Below are 23466 nucleotides of genomic sequence, written 5' to 3'. Positions count from 1 at the left end.
TATTTTTTTCAATAGTAATAATAATAATAATTATTATTATTATTATTATTTATTCAAGCTAAAATCTAAAAAATAATTTTAAAAAAATTGAAATAAATTAACTAATTTTAATTTCAAATTGAAATTAAACCAGAATTGACAGTTCTAAAACTGTTTCAGAAACTGCCTAAAAGTGGTTCGATTTCAACTCCACCTTTCTTATAATTGGAATCGGCAATTCTAAAATCGTGATCATGGCTATTGTTGATGATAAAATAAAAATAAAGTGAGGGCTTAGGTGAGGGATGATTCAAAGAGATAGGATGAGGAAAGAAAAAGAGTTTGAGAAAAGGAAGAGAGAGAAATATTATGATTTGTCATTTCACATTTCTACGTAGAAAACCTTATGAAACATACCATTTCACATGATAATATTTTAATGGAAAAATTAAGGAAAAAATCAGGTTCAATGGCCTGATCTATCATTATCCAATTGGCCAAAACTTACTTAATCGTCTCTTTGAAAAATATATTGCTTGGATATATACATAAAGCTTTCCATCCACTGGCCAATCTCTAACGCCATATTTGGTACACCATAATGGAATTTAAGTATAATGTAATAAAAGATATTTATTTTATGTAATAAATACCTTGCATTATATTACTAGCCAATCTATATGTTTGGTTGGTTTTCTTACTTATACGGACAGGAATGAAATGTCTCAGATTCGAGCTATAAGATTTTTTACTTGTTTGGTGAGAAAATGAGAGAATTAGCTATATTGTGTAGTTTAAGATATTCTTTCTGCTTGTTGAGCCTCCTAATAAATAAAAAATGCTTGAAATTTACCATTGAATTCTATTATTTTAATTTTATGGCACCGTCGACTTTTACTTTGACCCATTAGATATTTTAATTTATGAAATTACACATATTAAACACATCAATTTTTAAATTTATTTTATTGAACACTTCAATTTGAAAAATTAGATCAATTACACACTCATTTTCTTTCACCCATCATACCTAAATTATAGCCACAATCACATTGTGGAGCCTAAAATTTAATTTGTAACATAAAAAATCCTTGAATTATTATTTGTGTAACAGTGAAATTCGTTTGGCGAATTAATGAAATTTCAGCCATCGGAATACCACGTGGGCTGCATCTCTTCCTCTTGGTTGTCATACACTCTCTGTGCCTCCTCCTGGTTTGGTTAGTTTAATTAATCATGATATTGTTGGTATTGCTTATGGTAGCTTGTCTAGTTTGTCTTGAGCCTTGGCTCCCCTTATTGTACCAAAAAAAAAAAAAACAAAAAAAATCTATGTAAAGTCCATCGTCAAAATCTATCTCTATTCTCAACTACAATAATCACTCCACTACTCGACCACCACCACCACTTACTCTACGCCACCTACCACTGTAACTATCACCGTCACTCTACTACTACCATCACCGCAACCACCACTGCAACCACCGCTCTATCGCCACCTACCATCATAATCACCACCACCATCACCACTCTACTACCACCACATCATTAATTATTGTTTTATAGTTATACGAATAGAAAGAATGAAACGGAAAATCACTAAAAAAATGAAAATACCATAATTTTATATTATAATTTAATTTATTCAACAAAAATATATAAAATTGTGTAAAAAAAATTAATTTTCAATGATTTTAACTTTTATTTTATGACAATATATTTTTTTAGTTTATTTTTTTAATTTTCTAGTCCAAATAGTTTATAGATCTAAATAGTCTATAATGGTTTGATATAACGAACAACTTTTGGTTCAAATATTTCTTTTATTATTAATAATAATGTAGTGGTAGTGATGGTGGTAGAGTAGTGGTTGTGGTGGTGGTGGAGGTGGAGTGATGATGATAGCGGTGGCGGTGTGCTAATTACATTATATGTTTACAAATAAAAATAAAAATTGAATGGTGATTACATTCCATAAATTGTTTTTAACTCCATTACTAAACATAGTAATAGAATCTTGATTACATTCCATTCCATTACATTTTTCATTGTATTATATCTTTGATTACATGACATTGCATTACATCAAACAAACATAGTCTAAAAGGTTGGAGGAGGAAGCTATTAGAATGAGGCATCAACATACAACAATAAGATAGGTATATATATCAAATCCCTTTCGAGTATATGTGCATATATCCACATAGGCCAATAGTTGAACACGTTAAAAAATGTCTTTTTGTCATTTGATAGTTCGTTTGCTTTTTTTTGAATTTGTATCTGTATGATAAATTTCAACATTATTTTCTTCGATCTGTTTTAAAGTTAAGTTCAAACTTGTGCTAAAGCAATATGAAAATAGCTATATTAAGTAACATATTTGACTCTTAAATATTTGATGGGCCGCTTGTTTTATCTTAGAAAGAAGGTTCAAAATGCCCCCTGAACTTGTACTCAATATACAATTTTCCCATATTTTACCTTTTTTTTACAAAAATCTCTCCACCTTAGACATAAACTTACAAATTGCTCCTTTCATTGCTTGACTAGTCCGCGTGTGCTACACATGATCAATGTAAAAATAAATATTAATTTTTTTTTTTACTATTAACTTGATTAAGGGATACTGGGGAGAGAGGGGGAGTCTATAGTCTGTAAATCCCAAAATCCCTCAAATTGGTTAGCAGTCATATACAGCAAAAACGAAGAGAGAAGGAATTCTTGTACCACAAAATCAATGAAGAAATGGGAAATTTCAGGAAAGCTAAACTTATAAAAATACCATGAGCTTTGCGACTTATTATAAGATCACCATAATTTGATCTTTGTACCTCGGGCACCCCAGTTTACAAATTTAGATATATTATCACCCTCTTTTCAAATTGAGGTTAGGGTTTTAAATAAAATAATATAAATATGGGACCCACTACATAACCTTGGGTTAACCTAACCCAAAACTTGCAAAGCGCGCTGCTTTGACTAGCCACAAGTACCCATCACTTTCTCTCTCCCAAACCTCCATTGATCTTCACTGTAAAGTGGAGCGTGAATAACATCATCATTGACTATAAAGATCCCATGGTTATTAAGCATAGACTTATTGTTTCTTTAACAACGGTCATAATAATTGTTAAAATTATCCAGTCCAACCATGTTTTATTTGTATATATGCAAATCCAATCACAATCAAACAACTAATCTTTTATTTGATGATAATTGCACATTGTAAAGGGTAAGAGAAGGCACAATATTTGGCTGCATTTATTGTGTAAAAGAACTATAGAAAGATTGTAGAGTTACCATCGCCTCTTCATTTGCTTCTATAACAATGGCATTTTGTTGATTTTTTGAATAATTTGAGCAAAAACTAGATAATTGGAAAAATGAGTGGGGACTTTGGAGTTGAGGGTACGTATATGTACAGATGCAAAGGAAATAACTTATTGTTAGTTATTTAATGCATTAAAGGAAGAAGCTATAGAGGAGAGAGAAAGCAAAGGAAGAACAATAGCCTTACAGTGGAGATCGAAGGAGGGAGATGAAAGTTTGGAAGAGATGAGCAAATTTGGTTAGTCAAAACGGCGTGTTTCAAGCCTTAGGTTAGGTTAACCCAAGGTTATGTAGTAGGTTTAACATTTATATTATTTTATTTAAAATCGTAGCTCCAATTTGAAAAGGGTGACGGTATATCTAAGTTTATAAACTGGGGTGTTTGAGGTACAAAGGTCAAATTAGGGTGATTTTACAACAAGTCACAAAATTCAGGTTATTTTTATAAATTTACCCATTTAGGAATCTCTTCAAACTAGTTCTAATTTGCCAAATTTCAATAATTTAGAGATTTAGATTTCACATTCTTTCTTTCGCTATTGCTATTGTTGATTTATTGTTTATCTTCTCTCTATCTCTCTCTCTCTCTCTCTCTCAATGGCAGTAGCACAACAACAACAAGTAGGGTCATCGACTCAGTTCTGTCCAAGCAAATGCAATGGACTCCATTTTCTTCTTCTTCTTCTTCTTCTTCTTCTTCTTGGAGTGGATCATGAGCAATGAAAAGAATGAGAAATATCGTTATCTATTTTTTGTAGAACCGTACTTTCTTTGAGATGTGAAGCTATTTCTCCAGAATATAGAGTAATTCTCCAAAATATAGAGTAACTATCTTTTTAATTTTATTCATTTTTATGTTCTGCGTTATTTTAGTAATTATTTATTTTCGTCATATTTGAAGTTTTATTATATTTAGAGCATGAATACATATAAAAAAAAAAGAAAAAGTTAAATTTTATAGTGCACTATGGGTTGAGTAATATAATAGTTCTTCTTGTTTGATTTTTTACAGTGATTTTTGCAAGTATACGAAATTGCAAGTAATATAGAATGAGAGAGTATCATATCCACATGGATTGTATACCATGCACCAAAATTATATTAACCTAGTATTATCTAAACGGCGATTTGGGGAATTTATTTTAACAAACTAACTTTAGCAAATAAAAGAGAATAAGAAGAAACCAAGGCAATTTTTGATTAAAAGAATCAAGGATTAAAAGCTACTAGGGATTTTGACTTCACTTAATTCTATCCAATTTATTTTATTAGTTCGTTAATCAATTTTAATTGTTCAACTAGGGGAAACAACCTTAAAATCACTAACAAGCTCTCCCGATGTATTGTTAGCTATTTTAACCCTGTCCAATTACCTATATTCCAATAGGGCAATCAAACATGAATTAAATCATTAAATTTCATGGTTTGTTTTGTGAATTCATAACCTAAGGTCATTAACTTATGAAAACCCCCCATGAGTCAAACCATATAGCTTCCGCATCAAGTTATTATTCTCATGTAATTTATTATCTTTTTCATATCAAAAACCCTTCCTCCGATAGTGATTAATGAAATAAATCAATCCAGGGGAGAAACTCTACCTGGAAGCATTAAGTTAAATAATGAATTATATTTTGAACAAAGAAAAACAAATCTAATATTATAAATTGAAAAAGAATTTAAGCTACATCAAATCCCTAGTATGAGAGTTTAGTTCGATGTAGTAATTAACTAAAACTCAATAATATTTGATAAAAATTCCATAATCAATTAGAGTAATGAAAGAATAAAACAAGATTAAGAGTTTAGAGAAAAAAACTAGTCAACAGTTAAGTCTGGACGGCTTCCTTGAGTCTTGGCACAAATCCTGAACACTTGAAGTCTTGGAGAGAGAGAACAACAATAGAGCAAAAATTATTAAAACTCTAGATATCTCTACAATGAATGGCTCCTCTCTTTATATAGATTTTCCTGGGAGAAAATCCGACTCCGTTTAGGGAATAGAGTCCTTTATTAAGTAAGAAATCTTTTTGGAAGTATGAAACTGTTTAGGCTTTGAATTTCTTCTCAATTAGGACACTTCCATGCGCCTAAATAGGATTAGAATTTGATTTTTATGCTAGGAAAATATCTCAGGTGGGCCCATGTAACTGATAGGGACTAGTTGGCGTTCTCGACTCAAGATAGCACTTGATACGTAGCATGGGCGTGCTGTGCGGCATGGTCAGGGCGTGCCGGAGTTTGAGTTCTAGGAAGGTTTAGCACGGGCCGTGCTTAGGGGCACGCCTAGATAAGGATGTGTGACACGGGCGTGCCACATAGCATGGCTAGGGCGTGCTAGGCTCTGAGTTTCCCGGATGAGATGCATCACGGGCTGTGCTTAAGCAAACACACCTTTGGGTTGATGTCCTCTTTTGGCACGAGCGTGCCATATAGCACGGCTTGGGCGTACTGGGGCCTGAGTGTTTTGCTTTATTTTGCTTTTTTCTGTGCCAAAACCTTACAAATTTCCTCAAGATCAAGTGAATTTTGATTCAAGGAAAAACTAAATAAAAAATAATTAAAGTAATAAAAAATACTAAAATCCTAATAAATACTATGTTAAAAGTACTTTAAAATAACACTTATCAAAATTCTCCAAACTTAAACAATTGCTTGTCCTCAAGCAACATAACTAAAAACTAAAGAAAGCTGCAAGCTAAACAAACTATCAAAGTTAGCTTAATATGGTTGGGGATAATATGGTTGGGGATAATTATTCACAATTTCAAATCATTAACATAAGAATAAATCAAGTGTTTCTTATGTTAATTATATTCTAGTAAAGATTCAATTTTCAATAAAACACATTCCTTAATTTAAACATAAGTTAACAAGATTTTCAACACTAATAATTATTCAACCTATGACAAATAGAATATGAATTTTCTCAAAAAGTACTTAATCTTTAACTAAGATGTTTAACAATATAAGTTCAACATTCACATAGGCAAAATTAGTCATCCCTTCTCCACAATTGAAATGCATACAATTTAAAAATATCAAAAGGTCTTTATTTAGGTTGTAATGGGGTTTTAGGGATATAATGGATCCTTTGAAGGAAAAAGGATAACATGGCAGACAAAAGTACAAGGAATGCATAATATCAAGAATTTCATTTATATTAAAAACAAATTTTTATTTGTAACAGGGAGATCTAAACGGAAGTTCTTCACTAGCTCAATATTAGAGATAATTTTGGCAAGGTCTCTTCATAACACTTTTGATAATTTCTTCGTTGCTTTATTTCCCCAAACTTGAATTCTTGATTGTTTGCTTTTTCTATGGGGTGTTTCTCTTTGAATTTTTCTACTTGCTTTTCTTGTTAGTTTTAATGGAATTTTCTCTTTTTGTCGTTATGTTTCAATAAAAATCAAATCCTTCAATTATACATTATTGCACTCAGGGTAAGAATTGAAATTGGTTTAATGGCTAGGTTTAATAAGGGTGAATAAGAAAATTTTATGGTTTATAGGCTTCAAATTGGTTACAAAAGTCATATTTTAACTTAGGTGGTTTAGGCTAAATATGAAGTTCAACAAAGAATGCCTAAATCATCTCTTTCTAAATGTAAGCATTTAAAATTTTGCCTCAAAGGGAATTCTAATTTGTTCTGAGAATGCAAATGTTAAATAAATTTAGATTGAAACATACCTATATATATCATAAATTTCACAAACATTAGTGTTTATAATCTTAGAAACAAATAGTTTAAACCAAAGAATAGTGTTAAGTTAAAAATTAAAATTTAAGCTAAAGATAATTAACTTCGAAAAACAACTACATTCATTGCAAGTTAATGAATTACGATAATTTTTAAATTTGCTCACTATTATTACAACCATATTAAACTAAGGAAACAAAGAAAATTAAAATTTTAACTAAAGCTAAAATTTTTCCTCCCCCAACTTAATCTAACACATTGTCCTCAATGAGCTTTAAAGCAATTCCCCAAACTTATCATATTATCAATAATGTAAAAGAATAAGAAAGTGTAGGAACCATTACCATTATTGTATTGAAAAATACAATAAGAGTGAAGGAAAAGATACGAAAGGAACCAGGTGTTGGAAAATAATAAAGCTAGAAAACAGAAAACACTAAAAACAAGAAGATAATATATCCAAAATACTGAATACACATAAAGAGGAACATTAATTCAAAATAGAAAAATGAATGAAAAAGAACCAAAAATAATTAATACTCAGGTGGTAGAGGTGGATGTGGCTACAACAATTGGATCACGGTTTGGAGTTGACTAACAATTCCCTGATATTGGCCTTGCATGGTGTCTATACTAGAGTCGAGGCTCCCATGCGTAATCTTTATGCACTGAAAACGGTCAGCAATCATGGATTCCATTCCATTAAGGCGAGTATCAAACATGTCCATTTGGGACAACGTACGTGCAAGAACTTCATCGTTGGACAAGTGAGATGCTCCCTAAAAAGAAGGACCAGGTCCAAAGGTACCTGCACTAGAAGAAGTACTAAAACCAGGGAAAGGAGTTGGATTACCCTCCTCCATATTAGTGTCATCAGCACCCTCAGCCTCTTCATCATCAAAACTCTATTCTCGAGTACCCACAATACGGTACGAATCTCTTACCTTTTCCACCAATTTCATATGCACCATGACATCTAAGTCTCGCCTAGTGCCCTTTCCTCCTCCCACACTATCATAAACTGGCCTAGCAGGGTTCTAAACTCGTAATATGATACAATTCAGGTCACAAAACACCCCATCATAATGGCTCCTTTATCTGCCCATGCAACTCTAGCCCATCGCAAGCATAACCAATAGCCAACAGTCAACAAAATTCCCTGATCGATCACCCATATAAAATATAATTCATTAAGACTCAACACCCTATCACTCTCGCTTCGCCTAAAAATAGTGTTGGCTAAGAATTTATATATATACCTTAAGGCGAGATTTCTCAATTTTGATGCTTTTGAAAACCTAGGATTATAGTTTTGTTCTCCTGTCAGATCGGACCATGTACTGCTATCCATAAAATCCTTAGGTATTTGATTTAAAGCATTTTTAGTGGGAAAACCAAATATATGACTAACCTTAATAATTGAAAGTTCTAAATTTCTCCCAAAAAGTCTGAATTTAATTTTGCTAGGGAAATTAATAGGCAATAGACGAATATGAGAAGAATATGAACTCAAAAACTCTAAAGTTAGAGGTGCATAAACAAGGTCTTTCATTGCAACAAACTGTTCCCAGCCAAAGCACTTAAGGGGTTCTAAAATAGCATCTCTAAGCCCCACTTGTGCTAATGCAGATTCATCAATAAAATGATTTGGCAAAATAGGACGAAGAGAGAGTTTATTGTATCTTTCCTGTTGTTCTGGTGAGTCGATCTCAAATGGAGGAGGAGTTGGACCTGTAGGAGGAGGAGCATTGGAGGAGAAGCGGCCGAAGGACGGGCAATCGGCTGATTTCTCGTGACCACTAAAGATGCTGGTCTGCTTCGTTTATACCTTGGAGGCATGGTGAAAGAAGGAGAAAAGAGAAGAAATTAGGGTTACTAAGCTTGGTGGTTTGAGAGAAAAAAAGATGGAGAAGAGGGAGAGGGCGGCTAGGGCGTGCTTTGATGAGAAAAGATGTGGCTAGGGTGTGCACTGTAAATGGGGGACGTGCGCGGTAATCGAAAAGTCATGTTTTTAATACATAGATTTGGAACATGGCATAGGCGTGTCACTTGACACGGTCAGGGCGTGCTTGATACTGGGTCTATGAGGCGATGATGGGCACAGGCGTGCGGACTAGCACGGCTTGGGCATGCTAGCCTCTGACCTGCGAGAGGAAAAATTTCAACTTACCTAGCACGGGCATGCTAGCCTTTGACTTGCAAGGCAAAATTTGGCTTTCCAAACATGGGCGTGCACATTAGCACGGTAAGGGCATGCTAGTCTCTGACCTGAGAGAGCAAAAATTTCAACTTACCTAGCACGGACGTGCTGAATAGCATGGCCAGGGCATGCTAGAGTCAGACTCTCGAAGCAATTTCCCCCTATTTGATGCACGGGCGTGCTAATGAGCACGACCAGGGCGTGCTAAAGCCTGTACCTCAACTTTTACCTAAAAGTGCTTCGCTAAAAAAAAAAGAACAAACATGGTGAAAATTTTGGGAAAATTTTAACAAAAATAAACTAAAATAAGAAGTTTAAGGAAAAGAATATGGGTTGTCTCCCACAAGCACTTTTGTTTAACGTCGTTAAGCTTGACGCATTAAACCCAATTTGGGCTAAGCAAGACTTATAGTGGATTTGACTAGAGCCAAATTTTCATTTTGGTAAACTTTTAAGCGTTGAGCATTGACTTTGAAACTCCGGTCACCATCCACTATTTCAACTGCCCCATATGGAAAAATTTCTTTGATTGTGAATGGGCCAGACCATCTAGAACGCAATTTACCTGGAAAAAGACGGAATCGAGAATTATAGAGTAGTATTTGTTGGCCTACCTTTAGATTCCTTAGGATAATTTACTTATCATATCATTGTTTGGTGCGGTCTTTATAGATTTTGGCATTCTCATAAGCATGGAGTCTTATCTCATCCATCATATTCAATTGAAGCAACCTCTTTTGACCAACCTTTTTAGCATTAAAGTTAAGAAACTGGATTGCCTAATATGCTTTGTGCTCTAACTCAACAGGGAGGTGACAAGCCTTACCGTAGACCATTCGATATAGAGACATACCAATTGGTGTTTTAAATGCAATTCTATAGGCCCAAAGAGCATCATCAAGCTTCTCAGACCATTCCTTCCTTGATTGGCCAACCGTAGTCTCCTGTATCTTCTTGATCTCCCTATTAGTTACTTCCACTTGTCCACTTGTTTGAGGGTGATATGGGGTACCTACACGAGGAGTAACACCATATTTTGAAAGAAGGGAATCTAAGTACTTGTTGCAAAAGGGCTTACCTCCATCTGTGATTATCGCTCTTGAAGTACCATGACGTGTGAAAATATGTTTCTTTATGAAGTTCATCACACTCTTGGCATCATTATTGGGAAAGGCAACTGCTTCAGCCCATTTCAAGACATAGTCCACTGCTACTAGAATGTATTGTTTAGAATAAGAGGATGGAAATGGCGCCATGAAATCAAAACCCCAATCATCGAAGATCTCTGATAGTGTTAGTTTTTATAATGTTTTTATTGTAATTTTTACTAAGATTTCTAGCAATTTTTATTTATCTAAATTAGTTTTTATATAATATTGTTATGTTTTTATTTAAAAGCTTCCTTGAAACACAACTCACTTGATTTTTGAGAAAAAGTGTGGGATTTTGCAAGAAAAGGACAAAAATAAGGCAAAACATGATTAGCACGCCCCAGCCCGTGCTACGGCGCACGGCCGTGCCAAACACAAGGCAAATCAAAGCAAAGAGCCAGAAGGTGCACGCCCCAGCCCATGCTAAGGCGCACGCCCATGCCTCAAATGCCTCGGACTTCCAGAGAGATGCACGCCCAAGCCGTGCCAAAGAACACGCCCATGCACACACTGGAGACAGAAGCTTAGCCCGTGCAGCTGAAGCACGCCCGTGCTACACAACTTCCAGACTTCCAGAAGAGTGCACGTCCGCAGCCGTGCCAGTACGCACGCTCGTGCCTTGGAACTCCCCCAGACCGTACAGAATCGTACGGCCCGTGCTGAGAGCGCCAGACCTCCAGAGCCTGGCATGCCCCAGACCGTGCCAGGCAGCACGCCCGTGCCAATCAAGAAAACTAAAATTTAGTCAAAAGTTGCCAACCAACTTCCACCAAATTATGAAGCAAATCTTGGACAACTTTCCTCACATGCAAACCAAGATCAACTCTATGCACATGGGTGAGTCATGATTAAAGAAAATGGAGACCTAAAAGAGAGCGTTACAACCTAACAAAAGAAGACTTTGATCATTAAACCATATGAAATCCTATACCAAGGAAGTCTATATAAAGAAGAGGAGAGTTCATCTCAAATCATCCCGTCCCACACATTACATTCCACTCTACATCTATTCTCTCTCTCTCATAGCTTGTAGATAGTTTCTCTTTTAGAAGTTAGGCATTCAAGAGTTGTTAAGTGTTTCAAGGAAGCCATCCAACATCCTATCACTAGTTCTTATTTCTAAACTCTTAATCTTGTTTATTTCTTTCATTATCTTTATTGATTATGGAATATTTATCAAGTATTGTTGAGTTTTATTTAAGTACTATGTGTAACTAAATTCTCATACTAGGGGGTTTGATGTAGCTTAATTTCTTTTCCAATTTATGCAATTAGATTTATTTTTCCTTATTCAAGTTATGATTTATTAATGAACTTAATGCTTCTAGGCAGAATTTTCCCCTAGATTGAATTATTTCAATTATCACTATCGGAAGAAGGACTTTTGATATGAAAAGAGTTAATAAAACACATGAGAATAATAACTTGATGCGGAAGCTATATGGTTTGACTCATGGGGGGTTTTTACAATTTATCAAACTTAAATTGTAAATTCTTAAACAACTACATAGCTTAATGATTTAATTCATATTTGATTTCGTTATTGGAAGATAGAAAATTAAATGGGATTAAAATAGCTAGCAATACATCGGAAGAACTTGTTAGGGAATTCAGAGTTGTTTCCCCTACTTGAATAATTAAATTGATTAATGAACTAATGAAATAAATTGGAAAGAATTAAGTGAAATCAAAACCCCTAGTAGTTTCAACCCCTTGATTCCTTTTAATCAACTTTTGTTTACTTGATTTTTGTTTATTCTACTTTTATTCAACAAATCTCTTAATTATCGTTTAAATAATAACAAGATAACATAATTTTGGTACTTGGATTACAATCCTCGTGGGAACGATAACTTACTTATTCATATATTACTTGTAGCGATTCGTACACTTGCGAAATAAACTGTCAAGTTTTTGGCGCCGTTGCCAGGGATTGGCAATACCAATATCAATACTAATTATCTTATTATTAATTTAGACATTTATTTATTCATTTGTTCTTAATTTTTTTAGAACATCTCAAGTTTTATGTAAAGACGATCAGGAAGAACAGAACCTCTGATCTTTGATCCAGAAATTGAGAAAACCTGTAGAAGAAATAACGCAGCAAGGAGAGCACAAGAAAATAGATCTGAGCAACAATCAAACATGGACGGCATTAATCCTCAACTTCCGAACATACCTCTTGCTGCAAATCCTCAGATCGGACAACAACAAAATGTCCGCACCTTGCGAGACTACACCACGCCCTCTCTTAATGGAGCTACCTCCAGCATCACTAGACCAAGAGTGGAAGCTAATAACTTTGAAATCAAACCAGCAATTATTCAGTTGCTTTCCGCTTCTATTCAATATGGGGGACTCCCTAGTGAAGATCCCAATGCTCACATCACTAATTTCCTGGAAATATGTGATACTTTTAAACAAAATGGTGTTTCTGATGATGCCATTAGATTAAGACTCTTTCCTTTTATTCTAAGGGATAAAGCACGATCATGGTTACAATCTTGCCTAGTTGGAAGTTTTACAACTTGGGAAGAATTAGCCCAGAAATTTTTGGCTAAATTCTTTCCCTCTTCTAAAACAACCAAATTGAGAAATGAGATCATGACTTTTGTTCATCATGATCAAGAAAGCTTATATGAAGCTTGGGAAAGATTTAAAGATTTGCTGGGAAAATGTCCTCACCATAGTTTGCCCAAATGGTTACAAGTCCAAACTTTTTATAATTCATTGTCACCTAATATTAAGATTACACTTGATGGAGCTGCAGGAGGATCTTTCGAAAGAAAAGAGATCGATGAAGCATATGATTTAATAGAAGAAATGGCAAGCAATAGCCATTATCAAAGCAGTTCTGAAAGAAGAAAAACTGTTGGGATCTATGAAATTGATACCATCACTGCCCTAAATGCAAAGGTTGACAACATGGTAAGAAAGTTAGACTTACTAACCACTAAATCTGTGAACTCTATCATGCAAACCTGTGACAGATGCAACGAACCACATGGAGTTGAAGAATGCATATTAGATTCTACAAATCCACAAACTTTGGAGCAAGTAAACTACGTGATGAACCAATAGAGGAGGAATTATCCATATTCGAATCCTTACGATAATAGGTTGAGAAATCATCCGAATCTTTCATATGGTAATTCTAACAACACTTTAAATGCACCACTAGGTTTCTTGCCTCCTGAGAAAAAGTCTCATGATGATCTCCTTATTGCCCTCTCGAAATCGCACATGGATTTCATAAATGAAACAAGAGAACACAACAAAATCCAACAAGCTGCGGTAAGAAATCTGGAGATCCAAATGGGACAGTTTGCAAACATGATGGCAGCTAGACCTCAAGGTACGTTACCTAGTAACACTGAGAAAAATCCTAAAGAACAGGTGCAAGCCATAACCTTGAGGAGTGCTAAAGAATTGGAGGACAAACCCAGAAAGGAGAAGGAGAAAGAAGAAGAGAGAAAGGCACCTATCATTGATCTGGTGGAGAGGGAAGAAGTGAAACCTTATGTTCCACCCGTTCCATTTCCACGAAGGTTGAAAAAGACGCAGGATGACCAAAGCTTCATGAAATTTCTGGACGTCTTCAAAAAGCTTCAAATAAACATCCCTTTTGCTGAAGCTCTTGCCCAAATGCCCAACTATGCAAAGTTCTTAAAAGAAATCTTGAGCAAGAAAAGAAAGATTGATGACCAAGGAATGGTGAAACTGACTGAAGAATGCAGTGCGATCATTCAAAATAAATTGCCACCAAAGCTTAAAGATCTAGGGAGTTTTTCTATTCCTTGTAATATTGGCAATTTAAATTTTGAAAAGGCTTTAGCTGACTTAGGAGCTAGCATAAATCTGATGTCTTATGAAGTTTTTAAAATGCTAAGTATGGGAGAGCTCAAGCCAACAAGGATGTCTCTACAATTGGCCGACCGATCGATCAAATACCCCAAGGGAATTGTAGAGGATGTACTAGTCAAGGTAGGAAAATTCATTTTTCCAGTTGATTTTGTCATCCTTGACATTGATGAAGGAAGAGAAGGATCATTGATCCTTGGAAGACCTTTTCTTGCAACTGCAAGAGTTCTAATTGATGTACATGATGGGAAACTAACATTAAGAGTAGGTCAAGAAGAAGTTGTTTTTGATGTGTTAAAATCTTGTAAACTTCTTATGGACTACGATGATTGCTTTAGAATAGATGTAATTGATAAATGTGTAGAGAACACTTTACATAGTGTAGATAATAATGAAAATAAGACAAAAGAAAAAGAAAAAGAAGGTACACCACCCAAACAAGAACTGAAGCAGCTTCCTCCTCATTTGAAGCATGCATTTCTAGGTAAGAACAACTCTTTTCCTGTTATTATTTCCTCTCACTTAACGCTTGATCAAGAGGAAAGGTTGTTGCAGGTTCTTCGAAAGCACAAGAAAGCAATAGGGTGGTCAATTTCTGATTTACAAGGAATAAGCCCGAGTGTATGCATGCACAAAATCCTGATGGAAGAAGACTACAAGCCTTCAATCGAGCATCAAAGACGATTGAATCCAAACATGAAGGAGGTAGTGAAGGATGAAATCATAAAACTTCTGGATGCTGGCATTATCTATCCAATCTCCGATAGTAGTTGGGTAAGTCCTGTTCAAGTTGTGCCAAAAAAGGGAGGTATGACTGTTATCTCAAATGAAAACAATGAATTAATTCCCACTAGAACAGTCACAGGTTGGCGTGTGTGTATAGATTACAGAAAATTGAACAAAGCAACACGCAAAGACCACTTTCCCCTACGCTTTATTGATCAAATGCTTCAAAGAGTTGCAGGTTATCCTTTCTATTGTTTCTTGGATGGATATTCAAGATACTTTCAAATACCTATTGCTCCTGAAGATCAAGAGAAAACTACTTTCACTTGCCCTTATGGCACTTTTGCCTATAGGAGATTGCCCTTTGGACTATGCAATGCTCCTGCAACCTTCCAAAGATGCATGATGTCCATATTTTCTGATATGGTTGAGAAATCTATTGAGATATTTATGGATGATTTTTCTGTATTTAGCTCTTCTTTCGAAGCATGTCTTCATAATTTATCTTTAGTAATGCAACGATGTGAAGACACTAACCTTGTTTTAAATTGGGAAAAATGTCACTTTATGGTTAGTGAAGGTATTGTCTTAGGGCATAAGATCTCCTATGCAGGAATTGAAGTAGACAAAGCCAAAATCGAGGTAATTGAAAAACTTCCTCCTCCTAACTCAGTGAAGGGAATAAGAAGTTTTCTTGGTCATGCACGGTTCTACAGAAGGTTTATCAAGGATTTCTCGAAAATCACAAAACCTCTTTGTAATTTATTAGTCAAAGATGTTCTGTAACACCCACCGACCAATCCCGGAGAAACAGACGGCGGATGCCACAATCGGTGCCGGAGCACCGTCTTATGTCACTTATTAAAGCTAGATCACAAATTAGAAGTGGTTACATTTTTCATAAGGAGGCAAGTAATTAACATTTTGTTTTTTTTTCTCTTATTCCTTAGTTCCTTGATTTCCCTCGCGTATCCTCACTGGTTCTTCCTCATAAGTTAAATCTGGCTCTATAGTCACAGATTCCACTGATATCACATGTGATGGGTCGGACCGATAGCTCCTCAACATAGAGATGTGGAAAACATTATGTATCCTATCCAGGTCTGGTGGTAAAGCTAGTCTATAGGCTAATGGACCCACACGCTCAATGATCTCATATGGACCAATGAACCTAGGACTAAGCTTACCCTTTCTTCCAAATCTCAATATCTTTTTCCACGGAGATACCTTAAGGAAAACCTTATCTCCCACTGCATACTCTATATCTTTCCTCTTCAAATCCGCATAAGATTTTTGACGATCTTAAGCTGCTTTCAATCTATCTCTGATAATTCTGACCTTATCCTCTATGTCTCAAATCAAATCTAGACCTATAATCTTGCCCTCACTCAATTCTGACCAACATAGTGGAGTCCTACATCTCCTGCCATATAGTGCTTCAAAAGGGGCCATCTGAATACTCGACTGATAACTATTATTATAGGCAAATTCTACAAGTCGAATGTACTTCTCCCAACTGCCCTCAAACTCAATAGCACAAGCTCTTAACATATCCTCCAAAATCTGAATAACCCGCTCTGACTGACCATCAGTCTGAGGATGAAAAGCTGTGTTGAAATTCAGCTTAGTACCCAGGGCCTCATGTAGCTTCTTCCAAAATCTAGAAGTAAATCTCGGATCTCTATCTGAAATGATGGAAGAAGGAACCCCATGTAATCTCACTATCTCATCTATATAAAGCTCTGCATACTGCTCCATGGTGAAGTTAGTCCTAACAGGAAGAAAGTGAGCCGACTTAGTTAGTCTGTCAACTATTACCCATACAACATCTTTCTTTTTAGGAGTTAAAGGCAATCCAGTCACAAAATCCATAGTAACCTTATCCCATTTCCACTCTGGAATAGAAGTAGGGTGTAACAAACCAGAAGGAAATTGATGCTCTGCTTTCACTTGTTGGCACGTCAAGCACCTCGACATATAATCTGTGATATCCCTCTTCATCGTCGGCCACCAATAGTGTGATTTCAAATCATGATACCTCTTATTACTGCCAGGATGCATAGCATAGGGACTACTATGAGCTCCCTTTAAGATACTCTTTCTCAACTCTGAAATTTTAGGCACACAAATCCGATCCCCAAAGTACAAACAGTCATCATCTTTAATCATAAATCTCTTTTTCTCACCCTTTCTGACTAGGCCTTTCCACAAGGTAATAGTTTCATCACCCTGTTGTGCATCTCTAATCTGCTGTAGTAGGCTAGGTTTCACCATAAGCTCTGCTACAAGAGCACCATCTCTAGTCACAGATAAGCGTGCATTCATAGCACGAAGAGCAACTAATGCCTTTCTATTGAGTGCATCTGCCACTACATTAGCTCTACCCAGGTGGTAATGAATAGTGAACTCATAGTCCTTAAGTAGCTCTAACCATCTACACTGCCTTAGGTTAAGCTCTCTCTGCGTAAGCAGATACTTAAGGCTCTTATGATCCGTATACAAGTGGCATTTCTCACCATACAAGTAATGTCTCTAAATCTTCAAGGCAAACACAATGGCTGCTAACTCCAAATCATAGGTAGGGTAGTTCTTCTCATGTGGCTTCAGCTGTCGAGAAGCATAAGCAATCACCTTGCCCTCCTGCATAAGCACACAACCCAGACCATTATGCGAAGCATCACTATAAACATCATATGGTCTGCTGGAGCTGGCTGTGTCAAAACTGGAGCCTCAGTAAGCATCTACTTAAGCTTCTCAAAGCTACTCTGGCATCTATCAGTCCACTCAAAACGGACATCCTTACAGAGAAGTCTAGTCAAAGGGGCTGCAATAAGAGAAAACCCCTTAACAAAGCTCCTGTAACATCCAGCCAAACCTAAGAAACTGCGAATCTCTGTGACATTCGTAGGTGGCTTCTAATCAAGCACTGCCTCAATCTTCTTCGGGTCCACCCGAATACCCTCTGCAGAAACAACATGCCCTAAGAAAGCAATCTCAGTCAACCAAAATTCACACTTACTGAGCTTAGCATATAACTGTCGGTCTCTCAAGGTCTGCAGAACTGTTCGTAGGTGATGATCATGATCCTCTCTAGTCGGAGAGTACACCAAAATATCATCAATAAAAACCACCACGAACTGATCCAAATAAGGATGGAAGATCCAGTTCATCAGGTCCATAAACACTGCTGGGGCATTAGTCAACCCAAATGGCATCACTAAAAACTCATAGTGGCCGTAGCGTGTCCTGAAAGCAGTCTTAGGTACATCTGATCCCTTCACCCTTAGTTGATGATAACTTGATCTCAGATCTATCTATGAGAATACACTAGCTCCTCTCAACTGATCAAACAAATCATCTATCCGAGGCAATGGATACCGATTCTTCATAGTAACTTTGTTAAGTTGTCTGTAATTAATACACAATCTAAGTGAGCCATCCTTCTTCTTTACAAACAATACTGGAGCACCCCATGGAGATACACTAGGATGAATAAAACCCTTATCAAGCAACTCCTGAATCTGTATCTTTAACTCTTTCAACTCAGCAGGTGCCATCCGATATGGAGCAATGGATATCGGTGCAGTACCAGGCATAACCTCAATACCAAACTCAACCTCTCTCTCAGGAGGTAAACTAGGCAACTCCTCTGGAAACACATCCGAAAAATCACATACTGTGGGTATATCATGGACACTAGGAGACTCTGACTCTGGAGCAAGTACACAGGCTAAGAACGCCTCACAGCCATGCTGTATCATTCTCCTAGCGATACTGGCTGAAATAACATTAGAAAGGTAATCCATCCTCGCCCCCACAACTACAATCTCCTCTTCAGACGGAGTCTGAAGCGTAATCCTCTTACATCTACAATCAACAATGACCCCATGTCTAGACAACCAATCCATACCCAATATCACATTGTACTCCCGAAAAGGCAACTCTATCAAATCACCCGGAAATACATACCCATGAATGACTACAGGGCAATCTCTATACACCCGATCAACTACTACACTCTGATCCAAAGGGCTAGTAACCTCAATGCTGTGCTCTAATGTCTCAGCATGCATACTACCCAGTCTACCCACATGTATGCATATGTATGAATGCGTGGAGCCCGGATCAATCAAAGCAAGTACAAAAGTGGCAAAGATAGAGAAGGTACCTGCAATGACGTCCGGTGCGTCCCGCTGCTCCCTAGTCCTGATGGCATAAGCCCTCACCTGTGCTCTAGCCTCTGGTCTCTCCACAGTCTCAGAAACTGGTCTCTCACTCCTAGTACCATATCACTACGGCCTCTACCTCTACCTCTCTGAACATAGGGAGCTGGCCTCCCAACCTGGTGAGCTGGACGAGTCACAGTCATAGGACAATCCCTAATTATATGCTCAGTGGATCCACATCTATAGCAAGCTCTCCTAGCTCCCCAACACACCCCAACATGTCTCCTGCCACACTGACTACAAATTGGTAAACCTGACCATACAGCACCTCCACCATTAGCAACAGATGAAGCCGGAGGAGCTGATCTCATAAATATACCCCAACCAACTATCTGGCCCGGTCTGGCCCCCATCTGCGGTCCGCCTCTAAATCTCTTGCTACTGGATTGGATCCCTGAAGTCTGTCCAGATGTAGCACTCTGAAATCTCTTATACTGACTGCTCTGCTGGATCCTCTGACCTCTGGCTTGTCTCTCATTCCGAATAAGCTCAAGCTTTATAGCAGCCTTCACCAAACCAGCTAATGTGGTGTGGGGCTGGGATGTCAAGTGCATCCTATACTCATCCAGTAACCCCTTCTGAAACCACTTACACCGATTTGCCTCAGTTGGAACCTGTTTTCGCCGAAATCCCAAAACCCCGGAAGGATCCGAAAACATCTTTTTATTTATTATATTATTGTTTTGAAAAAGGGTGATAAAAAATCTTTTTGGATATGCGATGCCGATGAATCGGTCTTATAATTTATTTTGAGTTGCCACCCATTTTTTCGGCAATGGGGACCGTTTTCAATTTTATTTTATAAAAATGACTCCATTTAAACCCAATTTTATTCAAGGCCAAATTATTTAAAAGACTGGTCAAGCGAACCAATGTGGTTCTAGGTAAGGGAATTAGGTACGTCGACCCGTTGGAAGTCGACGCCCGAAAAACCGGCCTCTTTTAACCTACAATTTCTAATTTATTTTAATTTAGAAAGGGCAATTTATTTTATTAAACCCAACCCGAATAAATCGAACCGAGTTCTTATATGGAAAATTAATTAATCGTCCCAATTAGGATCATTCATTGCATTCATAATAAATCAATCATCACATTCAGCATTCATCCACATAATATAGCAAAAATAATTAAAGGGAAAATTATTATTTAGCCCCTCTATTTTTACATAATTATTCAATTAATCTCAAGTTTTGCGCAAATATCTAACTAGTCCCTCAGGTTTAACTCCGTCTAATTAAAAAGTCCTTCCGTCCGAAAAGTTGGTTTTTTTCCGTTAATTATAGACTAAAAGACTAAAACACCCCTCCCTAGTTGACGTGAACCATAAGGGAAAATTATTATCTAGTCCCTCAGGTTTTACATAATTATCTAACTAATCCCAAGTTTTGCGTAAATATTTAACTAGTCCCTCAGGTTTAACTTCGTTTAATTGAAAGGTCCTTCCGTCCGAAAAGTTAGTTTTTTTTCCGTTAATTGAAGACTAAAAGACTAAAACACCCCTCCCTAACTGACGTGGACCAGTATGAAGCGATAAGGGAGGGAATTGTATAAACTAAAAGACTAAAAAATAATTTTCCCTATAATTTTATGCACATGTAGAATTGTATAGACTAAGCTTAATTACACGAGTAGGAAAATTAGCCTTCGCTAAATTTAAAAATGAAAATTGAAGAGTTTCATATAAAGTCGATGGAGACATAATCATTTTTCTCTCTTAAATGTACGGTTTAGTTTTAGATTATGAATATTTGCAAATCGAAAACCATTATATATAATTATGTCTCTAAAATATTACTATCTTCATTTTATAATATTCGTCACATTTAGAATTTCATGTCTTTTAAAAAAATTATTAAATTTGTATAAATTATAATAAATTATTGAATAAATTTTGACAATATTAATCTCTAAGAAAATCATTAAATTGAAGTAATAATTATTAATCATACACAAAGGGTAAATATGAAAAAAATATTTATTACTCCTTAAAACCGCAAATATAACAAGTATTTTAGACTAAATTAGACAAATATTTTAGAACAAACTATTTTCTCAAATCTGACAAGTATTATGGAACAAAGACAATATTAAAACAAAGATAAAAAAATTAATTTGATGTTCTAATTAAATATTATTAAATTTAAGTGAATCATGAAAGTAAATACCTCTTCAAAAAAGTAAATACCTCCTTTTTCTTTTTACCCCAAATTATCATCATAGTTTCTTTTTTAGAAAAAAAGTAATAAACATAATTTTCTATTTTATTCATATTTAATATGCAAATTTTATCAAGAAACATTACTATTATCATTGATAAAATCTAAAAAAAAAAAAAAAAAAAAACAAAGTATTCCATCTATTCATAAATACTTTTAATGTTTTTATGGTAATTAAGTAAGTAAATTTATTCTTATAAATTATAACAAAATATTAATTTATAAAAATAATTATTAAATTTAATATAAATAAGGATAAAATTGAAAAAAAAATTAATTACTCATTAATATTCTAAAAAAAAGGATATTTGCGAAGAAAGCACCGACTCTAAAATAATAGTTATTTATAGATAAAAAAAAGTAATTATTATTGCCACCTATATTATTATAATTTCATAACTTTGAATATGAATATTAATATTTAATGCGAGGTTATCTGTGCAAAAGATAAACTATGTATATCATTATGGCATGGAAGGAACAAAAGGGAAACAAACTATGTATATCATTATCGCTTCATACTGGTCCACATCAGCTAGGGAGAGGTGTTTTAGTCTTTTAGTCTTCAATTAACGGAAAAAAACTAACTTTTCGGACGGAAAGACCTTTCAATTAGACGGAGTTAAACCTGAGGGACTAGTTAGATATTTGCGCAAAACTTGGGATTAGTTAGATAATTATGTAAAACCTGAGGGATTAGATAATAATTTTCCCTTATGGTCCACGTCAGCTAGGGAGGGGTGTTTTAGTCTTTTAGTCTTCAATTAACGGAAAAAAACTAACTTTTCGGACGAAAGGACCTTTCAATTAGACGGAGTTAAACCTGAGGGACTAGTTAAATATTTGAACAAAAATTGGGATTAGTTTGATAATTATATAAAAACGGAGGGACTAAATAATAATTTTCCCATAATTAAAAGACCCGCTCTTGCCTTATGGTTAAAGGCGGGCCACAAACCAGGTTTAAAAATATAACCAATAATAAACAATAAATAATAAATCCTAAAATCCCATAATCATAATAAATTAATTGATTTGGTCTGATTAAAGTGTAATTTGCCCATTAGTGATCATTTTCCGGATTAAGATTAAAAATCTACTTAATGACATAAAATTGAAATAAAGGTATTCTGGAACTTAAAGACAGTTGCATCATGCAGTTGTTCCATGAAGAACAGTCGCGTGACGGAACTCTAATTATTATCCTGGAATTTTAGAGAATTGCGTCACGCAGCTGTTCTATGGAGAACAATCGCGTGATGGAACTCTAATTATTATCCTGGAATTTTAGACAGTTGCGTCACGCAGCTGTTGTATGAAGAACAGTCGCGTGACGGAACTCCAAGTTACGCGACGGAACTGTTCGTGACTTTATTGAAATCCTCAGATGTATTGATTATTTATTCAAAGCATAATATTAAAAAAAATGTAGAAACAAAATAGAGACTGAGTACACGAACAGTCGCGTCACGTGGGTAGTCCTAGTCCAGGTTAAGGTCTTTTGGACATGAACAGTTGCATCACGCAGGTAGTAGCTGCGTGACGCAGCTGCTCTGGTCCGCAACTACCATTCAAACTACCCTTTTTACGTGTTCTTTTTATCAAAAATGATTACACACAACTCAGAAAAGTTCAGAAATGGGCATAGTTACGTTTAACCAATAACAAACCAACTATATACTATGAAAATGAGATTTTTAAGAAGCAAAAGACTAAAAATGAAAAGGAGAGGTTAAAGTGGTTACCTAGCCCTCAGATTTGAGGATTGCATGCACTTGGATTAGCTTAGGGATGCTACTTCACGATCCCAGAAGTATTGTTATCAAGTTTTTTAGAGTAAACGTTCTCTTTTTCTTTCTTTTCTCTCTTTTTCTTTTCTTATGTTTTTTTGTGCTTTTTTTTTATTTTAAATCTATATATCTAATGGCTTGATCTTCCTCAAGATTACTCACTTGAGTTCTTGGGGAAGAAACCCTAGCCATGAATCAAAAGCCTAAACTTAAAACGTTAGAGTTCTTAGAGAAAAAAATGAGAGAAAACTGAAAAAGTCCCATTTTTAGCATAAAAT

The 23466-nt window shown here is 35.6% G+C and overlaps 1 non-coding gene across 1 annotated transcript; it reads right to left on the bottom strand.

Annotated features, from left to right (window-relative positions):
* Positions 1-12952: 12952 nt before the first annotated feature.
* Positions 12953-13059, bottom strand: LOC149493110 (small nucleolar RNA R71). The gene has a single exon (XR_016318662.1). It is a non-coding gene; the product is annotated as a small nucleolar RNA R71 (small nucleolar RNA).
* Positions 13060-23466: the final 10407 nt, after the last annotated feature.

The sequence above is a fragment of the Jatropha curcas genome, chromosome 10, assembly GCF_041381405.1.
Source record: "Jatropha curcas cultivar XTBG-Jc1 chromosome 10, XTBG_Jcur_1.0, whole genome shotgun sequence".
In the NCBI taxonomy this organism is placed as follows: domain Eukaryota; kingdom Viridiplantae; phylum Streptophyta; class Magnoliopsida; order Malpighiales; family Euphorbiaceae; genus Jatropha; species Jatropha curcas.
The sequence above is the reverse complement of the archived record's forward strand: the minus strand, read 5'-3'. Positions and strand labels throughout refer to the sequence as shown.